The sequence below is a fragment of the Pseudorasbora parva genome, chromosome 21 (assembly GCF_024679245.1).
Source record: "Pseudorasbora parva isolate DD20220531a chromosome 21, ASM2467924v1, whole genome shotgun sequence".
In the NCBI taxonomy this organism is placed as follows: Eukaryota; Metazoa; Chordata; class Actinopteri; order Cypriniformes; family Gobionidae; genus Pseudorasbora; species Pseudorasbora parva.
The window spans coordinates 24905274-24919175 of record NC_090192.1 but is presented as its reverse complement, the minus strand read 5'-3'; the positions used below and the strand labels follow the sequence as shown (position 1 = coordinate 24919175).

General features: G+C 38.3%; 1 protein-coding gene across 2 annotated transcripts in view; it reads right to left on the bottom strand.

Moving 5' to 3' along the window:
* The window catches only part of ppm1bb (protein phosphatase, Mg2+/Mn2+ dependent, 1Bb), a 44723-nt gene that overhangs the window by 20168 nt on the left and 10653 nt on the right, over nt 1–13902 (bottom strand). The gene's annotated exons all lie outside the window — the stretch shown is intronic.

The window sequence follows — 13902 nt, the reverse complement described above, 5'->3', positions numbered from 1 at the left end:
TGCTTGTAACAAAATTACAGCATTTTATTTAGTTTAGACCAAACTAAAAATTATACTTTGTTATTATAATAAAAAGCAAGTTTTTCCAAAATACAAATTTAAGTTGTACCAAAGTAAGAAAAATGATTCATGGCCTCTATAATAAACAATATTTTTACTTTGTGTGAATGTAATTTTTTTATCTTGGGCAGAAGAACTATTTTGATTAATATTAATATTAAATTGTTAAGTTTCAACCAAATTAAAAATATAGCTTGAGGAAAAACTAATAAATTTAGCTGTAACAAATTACAGTAATTTTTTTAGGTTGGTCCAATGAACCATTTTTTTCAGTGTATTGTACTTCGCTACATTTTAAACCACATCCGTTACTGAGTAAAAATAAATCATTAATGCAAAAGGGAGGGGGGGGGGGGGAACGCGATCCCGAAACGACTATATTTAATAGAGGGCGTGGGGCGCAGACAAGCGCGCAAATATCAGATGGAGACGAACAAGACAGACGTTAGTGACGCAGACCCAGGTGGAAGCAAAACGCTGTTGTTAATCCCTGGCTAGTGTGTAAATACTTTGGATATAGAAAAAAGTAATGTGGTGTTGTCCTGGAGGATATCAAATTTGCACAAAATGTGGATGCAAATGAAGAGACACATAGAACATGTTTGGGAACACATCCCTCTGTGCAAATAAAGGTATGTTTATAACTTAAGGCCGATTGATTTCTGTGACGCAGAGGGAAACCCTGGAATCCAGTCATGAACGTTAACTTTACAATATAACAGAAATCATGTAGTACGCAAACCAATGGATGAACAAATAACTCGAAAATAAAGCTGTAGGTCTAGAATAAATTAAATCGCGACATGGTCTGTGAATATTAAAGCACAAAACATTGCTATATGAATATATGATCTGCTTGTTTTATCTCTGTGAATGAGCTGCTACGACTACTACATAAAGGACTATTTTTAAACATTTTAATGAATTAATGATAAAAAAATAAGTTAATCTAATTCATAATCATTTATTGAATTTAGTTTATTAGACATGTTTTATTGAAATTTTAATAAACAAACAAATGGTTAAGTTTGTTATAATAAAGCATTTGTTCAACCAAAAAAAAAAAAAAAGACCAATCACCTTCATTCATTCAACATAATTTTAACTAGTGATAATAACCATATTTTAATAATAGGTACGGTTTATTTATTAAATAATTGTTTAATACCGTGATGTTTTCTGAGATAGTTGTCATATCGTGAAAATCTCCCCCACCCCCACTGTTAAAAAAAGTAACTAAGTAACTTTTACTCTGAGTACATTTTAAATGAGTTACTTTTTACTTTTACTTGAGTAAATTTAGACCAGTAATTTTACTTGTACTTAAGTTAAATTTCATTGAAGTAACAGTACTTTTACTTGAGTAGAATATTTTGTTACGCTTTCCACCTCTGCATTTAGCAATAAATATTCTGTCTATTAGGGCTGGGCGATATGGCCAAAATTTCATATCCCGATATAGCTCATTTGATATCCCGATAACGATATACATAACGATATAGCAATTTTAGGGTGTTAGCAAGGTTGTTCTTTGTAAAACTACTTAAAACTATACTTATTGTAAAAACAGAGCCTGAATTGAATGTAAAAAAAAAAAATCAAATTATTTTGGGGACATTTGTAGCTGAAAAAAAAGAGAAAATCACAATGTTACCACAATACTCAGCATATCGCAAAAGGTTTAAAATCACAATATTATCATATCGTGGCTTAAGTATCATGAGCAGAAAATCATATTGTGGGGCCTCTGGTGATTCCCACCCCTAGTAATTTGTAGGTATAGGGATTTCATCAATTGATTACATTGATTCGCATGGTCTCGATTCAATTCCAGCAACTTTTTATGTCATAACTGTTTCTTGCCTTATGTGGCACACAGGCTTTTTAGTAAGGAATTTAAATTAACAAAAAGTAAAATGTGATTTGCAATTGTGAATGCAAAGGGAAACTTCCAACATGGATTAAAAATATGAATTAAAAATACATTTAACAAAGCCAAACTATGCTGTAGATGTATAGTTCAGTAGACATTGGCAGGACAAGATGACATTTTAAAAAGAGAGCTGAATTAATTAGAAAATATTTTTACTCAGTCCTACTCAAGCTACATAAAACTATAATCTGAGTAATTACATGTGTATAAAAAACAAACCCACACATATGCATTAAAAACAGAATAATGTAGGAAATGCTGTAGCACACAATGACCCATAACGATGACTACTGCTATAGAAACTGTAATACAACAGCTTAAATGAAAAGCTTGTTCAAACAGAACTGCTGTAGCAACACTTTATGAACAATTAGGATGTGATTTTAGTCTAAGGATTGCAAAGAATTTAGTCTAATTAGATCTAGTCTGTGTTTAAGTACATGGACATAAAAAAGGCCCGATATAATTTCCCCAAACCCTCATCTTGTTGAGGCACAATTATGACTAACCCCTCACCCCCATTTTCTTTACAAGACTCCATTCTAAATATAAAGTAAACACTGTGGCGTCACCAAGCAACTCCAGTGCTATGCTCTAAAGGGGAGGCTAAGCTTCATTCAGTGAATTAGCTGCAAGCTCTGCATCTTCTTGGGACATGAGATGACCCCAACACATTTCCACTCTGCATGAAAACAGTCTTTGAGCTTAACCTCTGTTATAGAGTAAGCTACTGATAGGATTCTGGCTAAACCACTTAGCTTTCTGTTTTGATATGACTAACAATACTTTGTTGAGCAGTAAAGATCTTTTTTATGGTGTCATGACATTACACATAAGTAATAGACGGTATGTTATATGTGTAAAGCCTATCGGGGTGACAAAAAGTGTCTATCGGTATCACAGCATGCAAACATATACATGTAGAAGATAAAAAAGCAGGACAGGCATGACGTTAAAGAGCTTTAATGAAAACTACACTACACTTCCAGATTTTTCTATCCCCACCCCAAGTCAGGTCAACGGTTTACTACTGAAAATGTTATTACTTAAGACATAAGCAATGAGGATACTCGCAAAGACTGGCATTTTGACAATTTCAAGGCCATTCAGGCACAAACAATGAACTGAAATGAGCGCAGACAGAAGAAAGTGGGAGTGTTCCGAATTTGTTTCTCTTTTGCACCTTCTTGTGCTTGAATGCTTGAAAGCAGATGAAAGCAATTTTTCTTTTAGGATAATCTTGTAGTAATATAGTAATATAAATATAATACATGCATTCATAATTATTTTAAACAATGTGTTTTAATTTGAGCTCTGTGAACCAATAATTATTAGGCATATTTGTTTGATTCACATCATGCATTGCTATAGTCAGATATTCTTTCATCTGCCTTCTCAAACTAACGTGTTTATTCCTGCCTTGTAAACGCATTTAATTTCATGATAATTTTCAAAACAACCTCTCAATCTTCAGAAGAGAAGTGAATCAAACGGACACTGTGATTGGCTTTCAGTGCACTTTCAGTTGCACACGCTTGAGAGTGGATCGCTAACTCTGGATTAAACCTGAGTTGACAGAGAAAGTTTATACCGAGCTTTGAGAAACAGTTGAACTTGATCTAAACAAGGTTGGATTTATCTGGATTTGTCAATTCTAAACCAAACCTGAAACTTTGTTCAGCAAGCTTCATGCAACAGGCCTCTGGTTTCTGTCTAACCATTAGAAGACCAGGGGCCAGATTCACAAAACATTCTTAAGAATAAAATTATTTTAAGCAACATTAATGCCTTTCAATAAAATAATACTAAATAACACCATTTATTTTCTTCTTAAGTAAAAAAAAAAAAAAGATTCTTTGAACTTAAGAATTTTTCAAGAATTGCACTTAGGAACACTTACGTATTTCTTAGAATATCTTAAGAAATTTCTTAACTTCTTTCTTAAAAACATTTTTTGAATCCGGCCCCAGGTGTTGGGCAAAGCTGAAAATTTGACTCAGAGAAAATCAGAATTAGGCAGATCTGTCTTTGTGATGGACACATAACTAAAGCCACATACAATTTGTTGGATGATCTGTCTTTGTGAAGGACACGTAACTAAAGCCACGTACAAGTTGTCTGGCTATCACCAGACTAAGCGCAATTTAAAATTTTACATTGGTCTGGGGAGTCTGCTCTGTATTTTCTACTCCACAAGAGGAGTGATCAACGAGCGTTATTGGAATAACGCAATTGGATAGTCCTTCAACCAATTCAGTTCGACCAGTTCGATTACGGATATTTCACGTCATCTTCGAATGCATATTCAAATATCGAATAAAAAGTCACAGCCCTAGTCCCAAGATGTCAGCGCCGTGCAGGCCGCCTAAAAGCTTTAACTATGGCAAGCGGAAATGGATGATGTCGAGTCGTCCATATTTTTTTACGGTCTATGATACGAATGTACAGGTTTCCAGACTGAGTTGCAGGGCGAAACCAAATCGCCAGCAACTCAGGCTGGGTTTACCCAATCTAACGTACAAGGTTATCCTGGAAGAAAACATGCTTCCTTCTGCTCTGACAATGTTCCCCAACTTGAAGGATTGTTTCAGGACAATGCTTCAATCCATGTAGCCAGGTCAATCAAGGTGTGGAGACTTTCTGCACGAGGGCACCTTCCAGATTGTAGTACGAATTAAGCATGAACTACATTCGGTCAAATGCAAAAGCTGTACTTTATACATAACTACACTTAGGGCTGGGCAATATGACGAAATATATCGTCTGGACGATAGAAAATGTCTATCGTTTTATATAAGGCTCTATCGCTTACGCCACGATAAGGCGTTTATGGCAGAATTTTACGTCAAGATGCACCTCACGCCACGGCATGCCCATGCAATACATAAACGCGCTCCCTCTGTCTCTCTCTCGCTCTCTCACTCACACACACACACACGCGCGCTGCCGCCTCCCTTCCACTCACGTCACTTTTTTAAAATCCCCCACAGCGCGAAACACGAGTCCCGCAAACGCGCCGCAGAGGAGCTTGTTTGTAATCAGAGGACAAATGGCTCCTTAGTTTCGAAATGGTTTGGGTACAAGGTAATCGCGTTGAAAATAAAGGCGTTTGTCCAGCCTTAGAAGCTCATTTGAATCATTGCCGCGGCTCATTTAAGAAAATGACAGCTCCGAAGAGACGCCGCTTTAGTTTGAGGTAGTGCTAACAATAATAAAGAAAGACGATCAACACCTTATGTGTTACCACTGAAATGAAGATGTAATATATTTCCAAATCAAGCCCATCTTAAGCGAAATGCACGCTTCATACTGTCGTCTGCTCTGGCTCTAACCTCGAGTGTTTACTTTTTGCAAACCTTGTGAGCGCGCAAACCCAAATGCTGTGACCTGGCGCCAAATGTTTTTATTGGTTTATTAAGTACAAACAGGCGAGTTATGAAAAATTGAGTGCGAGGGATATGTTCAATCACACAAAAAGATTTTGGAATGAGACGGCCAACTGTAGTAGTGTTTAGTCCACTGTCTATAATAGCCTAATTTAGAGATCACTTTTTTATTTATTTTAACCGACAACTTTGATCGGTTAACGTTGATACGGTCAGCCATCGGTCAAACGGTCATCGGTTAACATCCCTAGGCAGGTGTTAACTTTACTAACAGTCTTGCTTTAAAAAAAGGTTCTAAATAAAATAAAAATGTAGTCCATACTACCTTTATTTGTTTTGTATATCATTTCAAACTGCATTTCCACATTGCAATTTTGTATAGACTATTCATAAACTGAATTAATAGAAAGGTTGCTATATCGTTATGTATATCGTTATCGGGATATCAAATGAGCTATATCGGGATATGAAATTTTGGCCATATCGCCCAGCCCTAACTACACTAATGAAAAACGTACCTTTTTCGCCTGCAAAATTGTTAAATGTGACAGGCTGGACACAAAACTTGACAAATGAATGATGTAAATGTCCTCTATGTAGCCCTCTGTATCACTGGGCCCACCGACTTTGAATCTTGGCCCACCGAATCAAAAGTTGGCCATTAATAAAATCTTATCACACTATACTTTAAGTTATTAAAGTTTCCATGATCAATTGCAGATTATCCAGCTACACAACAGCAATAAATGCGCAACAACATTCGACAAAGGTTTGGTTCCATCTGTTGCTACGGTTATCACTGCCAATCATAGCAATTCCAGGAGTAATTCACAGAACAATGTAGAGGATTCACTCCCATAATTATATTGTTTCTTGACAATTTTCCGTGCAGTTTTCATACACTACACTTTGCCCACCCCGTTTTATAAAAGGCCCACGCACTTGAACATTTCTGGTCTCGCCCCTGCTCTGTATGTAGTGCTGTACAGTGGCTCCAGCTACTTTATGTTCCCTGTCCAACTAAAATAACATTTCATATTCAAATTATGAAAGGTTTATAAACAGACCATGATGTATGATGTGTATTTATAGTCGGGTTATGTAGTAAGAAAATCAGTTACATCATTTGTTTGGTTATCAAGTCAATGAAGACATGGGCCAGTTCTGACAGAGGTTTAAAGATAGCACACAAGAACCGTTACAAAGAGGTGTTTCTGTGGTTAGAGTGCAACAAAAGACTAGATAATAGTTTCAGGGCACTCCCTTAGCTAAAGGAAGATGTGTTGCATTACCAAGGCACCAAAACAAAAGAAGTGCAGCGAAACCCTGTATGGAGAGAGCTATATCGGTCCAGCTAGCCTCAGCTGAGTAAACACAGAGTTTGGAGGACGACAACCTACCCCTCTTCTATCACTCACACCATATGTGGCCTCTGCTCTTCTGGAGGCAGGATGAAAGATGCGACGTCGGGCTCCTCTCCCCATGCACACATGTAAAGCACAGAAGAGCTCTCACATCTACTGTACGAATTATCCGCCCCCTCACAGACACACTGTAACTCCCACACCGCCCTATCACAGTTGGAACCACAAACTCTCGCCATCTTTCCCCTCGAAACTGTTGTCACTGGCCAGTCATTTGTATCAAAACCACACGGTGAAACCTGAAGCACAGGCCTGTACTGCAAAAATGCAGCCAAAAAACATTGTATCTGTGTAAGAGGGAAGTGGATTTTGGCAGACTTACACAACCACTGAGAGTTTGAGCTGACAGTCTGCTCGCTAAAAGGTCTGTGCAAGGAGAATAAGAGACACCAGAGGGTTAAAAAAAGAAAGGGAAAGCTCAAAATGAATGACAATTAACTACCTGAAACACTTTCGACAAGATACTACACAACTGGAGATTCAGCATTTCATTTGAAATCTTCCTTTTAAAGACTTGAGAAGAGCATCATCTTGTTGGAAACTCTGCTCTCCGCAGGAGCAGCACTTGCGATCACAGCATGTTAAAAAAAAAAATTATATAGGAGGTCCAACAAACTGATGTTACAGCAAAGCAACACATTTAAGTAGGAGCTGGAAACACTTGAGAGAAAAGTTAAATGCAAACGGTGTACCTATGATTAAAAAAAAAAAAAAAAACATTCAATACGTGACTTTTTTTACTTACAAAAATTACTTTTCTTTTGCCACCACGTGTTTTTCATTTTTACGGTGTTTACTGACCTCAGTACTGTTAAGTTCCACGTAGAAAGATTTCCAACTATCGGCTCACATTCACTCTAAGAAATTGGGCAGAAGCCAATCAAGATTGGTGGTGACGAGCTCTTGCCATGTTTGTATGCAATATGCATCAGACGATCTGTGGGCGTAACGCCTGAGGGTTAGACTACAGTAAGATCAGAAACAGACACCTAGCAGCAGTGCTACAGATTTTTTTTTAAATGCAACACTTCTTTAAAACAAAGCTTTCTTTTTTAGGATTTTACTTTACTAAAGGTCTTTGATATTGGCCACACAAAACGCTAAGGCTGCCAAAGCAAGTTGGTGCAGCGGCAGTGCAAACAGAGGTGCCATTTGGGACACAAACTGATTTTGCGATGTGAACTGTGATTGCTAATAAGACCTCCAAGTAGCTTAAGTTCAAAACATGGCATCATCTGCACCTTCTGAATCTTTCAAACACACTCACAGCAGACGCTTGTTTCCTTCTCGCCACAATGGTGGTGCTCAGGCAAGGCAAAGAAGAAGTTGCTTTGTAAACCAAATGGTTTGCTGGGGAAGAAAAAAACAACACGAACAGAAAAGCAGAAAACGTTGTGCTGTAAGAAAGAAGAAACTGAAACTTTGTTTGCACAATAGACAAGACCATTTAGGATAATCACAAAGAAGTTATGAAAACGCCCTTGTAAACATTCAAAACCAGTGATGAAGCCTTCTATTATAAGCACAGCAATGATCTACAGCTTGTAAAGGGAATATTTCATCATAATATTCATAATAATTTCAACCAGTGTCAAATAAAATGGTATACAAAGTGATTAGGAAGGTTTATAATGGTTTAGAATAGGGGTGTAACAATATGTTGTGAGACAGAGAAAAAAAATCAAGTTTACAGAGTTTTAGGTTCAGTACTACATTAAACTACTGTATATAATAGGGGTTTAATGGTACACGTATTCGTACCGAACCGTTCCGGTTCAGGACTTCTGGTACGGTGCAAGCGTACAGAATGCTACAGAGTAGGGATGTCACAAGAACCGGTACTGAAATTTAAAAACAGTGAGGATACCAGCATTTCTGTAGTACCGACTTCCAAGTACCCGCAGCTGCGTTCAGCTAGCCCGATGTGTTCATACTCAATTCTAGTCAGAATATGAGTCTGACACCGCTCCATTGGGCTGTGATTATGAGGCGTGTTTCAACCGAACCAGAAAAGACATCAATTGGATAGACTATCCAATTGAAGTCTTTCCTGGTTCGGTTGAAACACGCCTCATAATCGCAGCCCAATGGAGCAAACCAATCAGAGCAACGAAGCGAAGCATTGTCAAATGTCAACAGACAGAGCTCAACTGCACTGTGTTGCCAAGTCCGCGTTTCTTTCGCGGTTGTTTTCTATGTCCAAGGGTTGAAGCGACTTTTATGTGATATATATAGACCCATGAGTGTGAATTTTAGCAGGCAACCTTGCCAAAATAACACACATTTTACCCCCCAAACACCATTTTTTTCCCCCGGAGAACCCCCCGAGAAGATATTGTTTAGGGCTAGTAGTTGGCGGATTTTGTTGTAAAAACTTGGCAACCCTGTCTGCACACGCGCTGGAATAAACGATCTTTGCCGGTGTTGTAAAAAAAATAAAAGAATGTATTGATACACAGAGTACTTACCCAACATGATGATCATTTCTGAGAGAAATTATGAAGGTGATGCAGATACAAACAAGCTCTCCGTTTAGGAGAGCCCAAACTATTAGCCTAAATTCAGTTGCTATTTATTTTTAAATATAATCAACAGTCAAACAAAATATAAACATATATGCAAACATGTAAACGTCACATACGTTTTTTTTTTTTTGCATTAACTTCTAAATTTAATTATAATGATGTTTCTTCCCCCTCCAATTCATTGTTGAAATATAATAATTTATACACAGTGTCTGTCCTTTTCATGACAGATTTATTTTAACACACTGAATCTACTTAACTAACAAGATAAGTAGAATACAATATATATTGGCAAACAAACAGGTTACTAGTTACTTCTATTGTACAGACAGTACTTTTAGATTTAGTATTTTAAGAGATTTATGTTTCACAGATTCAGATTTAATCCCCATTCAGATTTAAAAAAGACATGAGGGTGAGCAAATAATTAACAATGAGTTTCCAGTTTTGTAACTTCTGAATGAATGTCTAATGAAAAACAGTTCACATGCCTGGCATCAGTCAGTCATTCAACCAAGCAAACCTGCTGTTACCTGCAAAAACATCCACTTCATAGTCCATACAAACTAAAGACAAAGCAAAACTGTTACATTCAATAAAAGTATTATCAACCAAGATAAACACTGTAGTAGCACTGTTATGAATTAAATAATCTGCATAAGAAATTATTATTGATTTTAAATATGGTTGGGCTACTTAACATCCATTAGTGAATTTACCATCATTGCATATCAAAGGCAGGATGCACGAACTTGCTTTTTATAGCTACCTGTGCTATCGCTTTTACTGAACCCCCCATATAGCCAACTCAGAAATAATCCACAACCTCCAGCTATCAAAACACAGCTGGTGGATTCCATTAAGGTGTAAAGCAATGGACCAAGCCATCTGAAATCCAACCAGCAAACAATGCAAAAGTTTTTACCTCGAAACAGTAACATAAGAATACAGTGACAAATACAACCCAGGGCCTAACGGAACGGTCACTTGCCAGATTGGGCCAGTGCTGCATCTTCAGGGAAGTTAAAGCCTTACCAGCTCAAATATTCAAACGCATTTAGATGTGAAACTACCCACATCTCTCAGTTTAAGACTCACACGCACTGTGCGATACGTTTTTTTTGAGTGTGTGTGTGTGCAGTAGGGCTGCACGTTTTCAAGTTTTTCATTAACCGTTAACCGAGGCCCTTAGCGGTTAATACTCGGTTAACCATAGTGTGCGTCAGGGTTATTTTTAGCTTATTAATTTGACGACCACCATCTCCGTAGTGAACGCGCCTATAGAGAGAAATGCACATCATGGATTACACAATCAGAGAGTAGCCTATTTCTTTTCGTTTTAAATTGTTAAAAGACATTTCAAGTTTCTTAAGATCTATTTCATGTCTGCGAGGCGTACGCTGAGTTTCGTTAAATTAGGATGAGATGCGCTCCAGTTCACGAGCAATGCGAGTGGCCGCGAGGGCGCCTGCATGATTAGAGCGTGTAATGTTAGTAAAATATGCAGCCGAGAATGATTCACACAGACTCAGCGTTTGACTCGCGCGGCTGATGAGCCTCTCCCGGCAGAGAGTTCAAGCATCTGTGGACTCGTCCCTTCAGCTCTGGCCATCTTGCTTTCAGTCCGCGATCAGCTTTTTTGTTTTCTTCATTACAGTTAAAGTAACGTCTGCTTTTCTCTAGTCATTCACAAGTTTCTCACTTCAAACTTTCTTTCTTCTGATCCGTTATGCATAGCGCACGCGGCTCGCGCTCTGCTTCTGCCCTAATGCGACTTATAGTCCAGTGCGACGTATGTTATTTTCCTCTTCATGACGCATATTTTGACTGATGCGACTCATACTCCGGAGCAACCTTTAGCCTGAAAAATGCGGTAAGCACTGCATTGCAATACTTGTATTTCGCCCCGTCACTCTCATTTTTAAAGTGCTCCCACGCTTTCTTTGCCCGCTTAGAAAGCTGGTCATGACTTCTTCTTGTGGATATTACAAATGTCTGGCAGCGCTCTTGCGGTCTCTAGGGGTGCAAACATATATTACAACTAAATTCAAGGCACGTCATTGACGCCACTTAACCGAGCAAAATGTTTCACTCGGTTACGCAATTTTTAACGGTTAATCGGTCAATCGGTTAACCATGGACACCCCTAGTGTGCAGCAACAAAAGAGAGTGCCCAGAATGCGGTGAATACTCTTTCGTGCCTTTCTGAGCTTGAACGGATATTTTTCACACAAAAATGTAAAAAATAAAAAACCTGTCTTGAAAAGAACTGTTTATTTAATTTGTATGTGTTTGTTTTGTTATATTTATTTGTACAAATTTTGGCAGGGCTAGTAAAACTTTGAATCTCTGGCTCGACCAGGCTAGTAGAAAAAAATCCTTAGCGTTGAGCCATGCAATTACCTGCATCTGAGAACACAATCAGAAATTTTAAAGGAGCCATAGAATGAGTTGAAACAATATCTGAAATTGTTCTCTGATATATAAATAGAGGGTATGTGGCTTATTTAAGGGCAAACATTTTCCAATTGTGGTTTTACAGGTCCACAAACCTAGAATTTGTCCACATCTCAAATGGAGATTGCAGAAATGCAACTTACTTGTTTATTGGCGTTCAGTTTATTGGTGTTTTTTTTTTTTTTTTACTTTTCTATTTCAATACATTTCAAAATTTATATTTTTTTCCTGTAATGGCAAACCTGAATTTCAAAAGACCAGAATTTATTTAAAATACAAATCGTCTGTAAAATTATAAAATGTCTGTCATTTGATCAATAATGCATTTTAGCTGGAAAAAATATAACTTACTGACTTCAAACTTTTAAACGTTACTTTAAATGAATGCAATTTTTTAGACTCCCTTACGTCAGACGTTCAGTGCAAAAACTTGCGCACGCCTCTCACACACCCACACCCAGGAAGGTGGTGAGGAAAGAGTTAATCCTGAGTCATTCTGAACACCACCCTGCCAAACCCATAAAACATACAAATACTCTCAAAGCATAGGAAACATCTTCCATGTTTTCACACTGTAGTGGTCCTCACACACCACCTATTCGGGCCTCTTGACATTAATCCCCTGACGTTAGACTGTGAGCTGGAGAGCTGGTTCAGCGGTGACAGCATGATGACAGCAATAAGAGGGTGATCTACACGACCTGATTGTGACCCATACTCATATTAAGATCATGCCAAGTAAATTAGAGGCGCTACCAGCGACTGTCATTATGATGATGCATATTTAAATCGCATTTACTCAACATAGTCTCAAAACAATCATAAACATCATGGAAGACAACATCTGAAAGGTATCTAATTTGTTTCCACCACTTCTGGCTGATGCCATGTAATGAAACCAGCCAATATGAATGAATGCACACATCAGCAGGGTTGTCAAAAGTACTGGTACTTTGGTACTAGGGCAGGGTATTGACACAGACTTCATGATTCGGTTCGATTAATTTAGATGTACATGGCAAATTTTCACACACAAAAAACAAACTCAACTAATGCCGTGAACAGAGTCAGCTGGTACTTCATTAATATTCAAGGTCAAAATGAACTGATTTGTATCTAAACACAAGCTACTCACATAGAAGTTATAATACTAACTTTATAATTACATAATTATGTTTCTACTAGGGATGGGGCCGATCCGATCCAGTATCGGTATCGGGGACCGATATCAGCGTAATTCACGTATCGGATTTTCCCGGTCCAACCAGTGGAGAAATCCGGTATCCATGAGCCATGTCTGCTTGTCTGCTATCTGGCTGCAAACTATGGAATGGATTTCCTGAACGGAGGCGCGGCTCAATGAGACACAGAGTTATGAGATAAGCCCCTGCTCAGGAAATCCAATCCGCAGTTTGCAGCCAGATAGCACGATAGCATTGAGCAGCATTGTGGCTAGCCATACACCGCAGAGCAAGACGATGGTTGCAAAACCGTAATTCAGAGAGGTGGAAGCTCCCTCGCGTCATACACACCGAACGCAATCAAACATTCAAAAAAGCAGATAAGTTCAGACAAGACTACCGTATTTTCCGGACTATAAGTCGCACTTTTTTTCATAGTTTGGCTGGTCCTGCGACTTATAGTCAGGTGCGACTTATATATCAAATTTAATTCATACTGACTGACAAGAATAAACATATAGCCGCGAGAATGCGATCTATGCTGCTCCTGTAGCCTAATATTTACTTATAGACAACAACTTAGAAAGACTGAACACAAACAAAATGCCCCCATAAAGAAAATCTTATTCTGCAAAATACAAACAGCATGTAGTAAAACATGCAGCGGAGAACGATTCACTCAGCGTTCGTCTCGCGCGGCAGAGCCTCTCCCGGCAGAGAGTTCAAGCCTCTGTGGACTCGTTCCTTCAGCTCTGGCCATCTTGCTTACAGTCCGCAAGTAGATTTCTTTTTCTTCTTCATCACAATTAAAGTAACCTCTGCTTTTCGCCAGTCCCTTACAAGTTTCTCACTCACTTCAAACTTTCTTTCTTCTGCTCGGTTGGGGTTATGCAGTGAAGCGGGCACAAGCGAGTGCACGCGAGCAGGTGCTCGCAT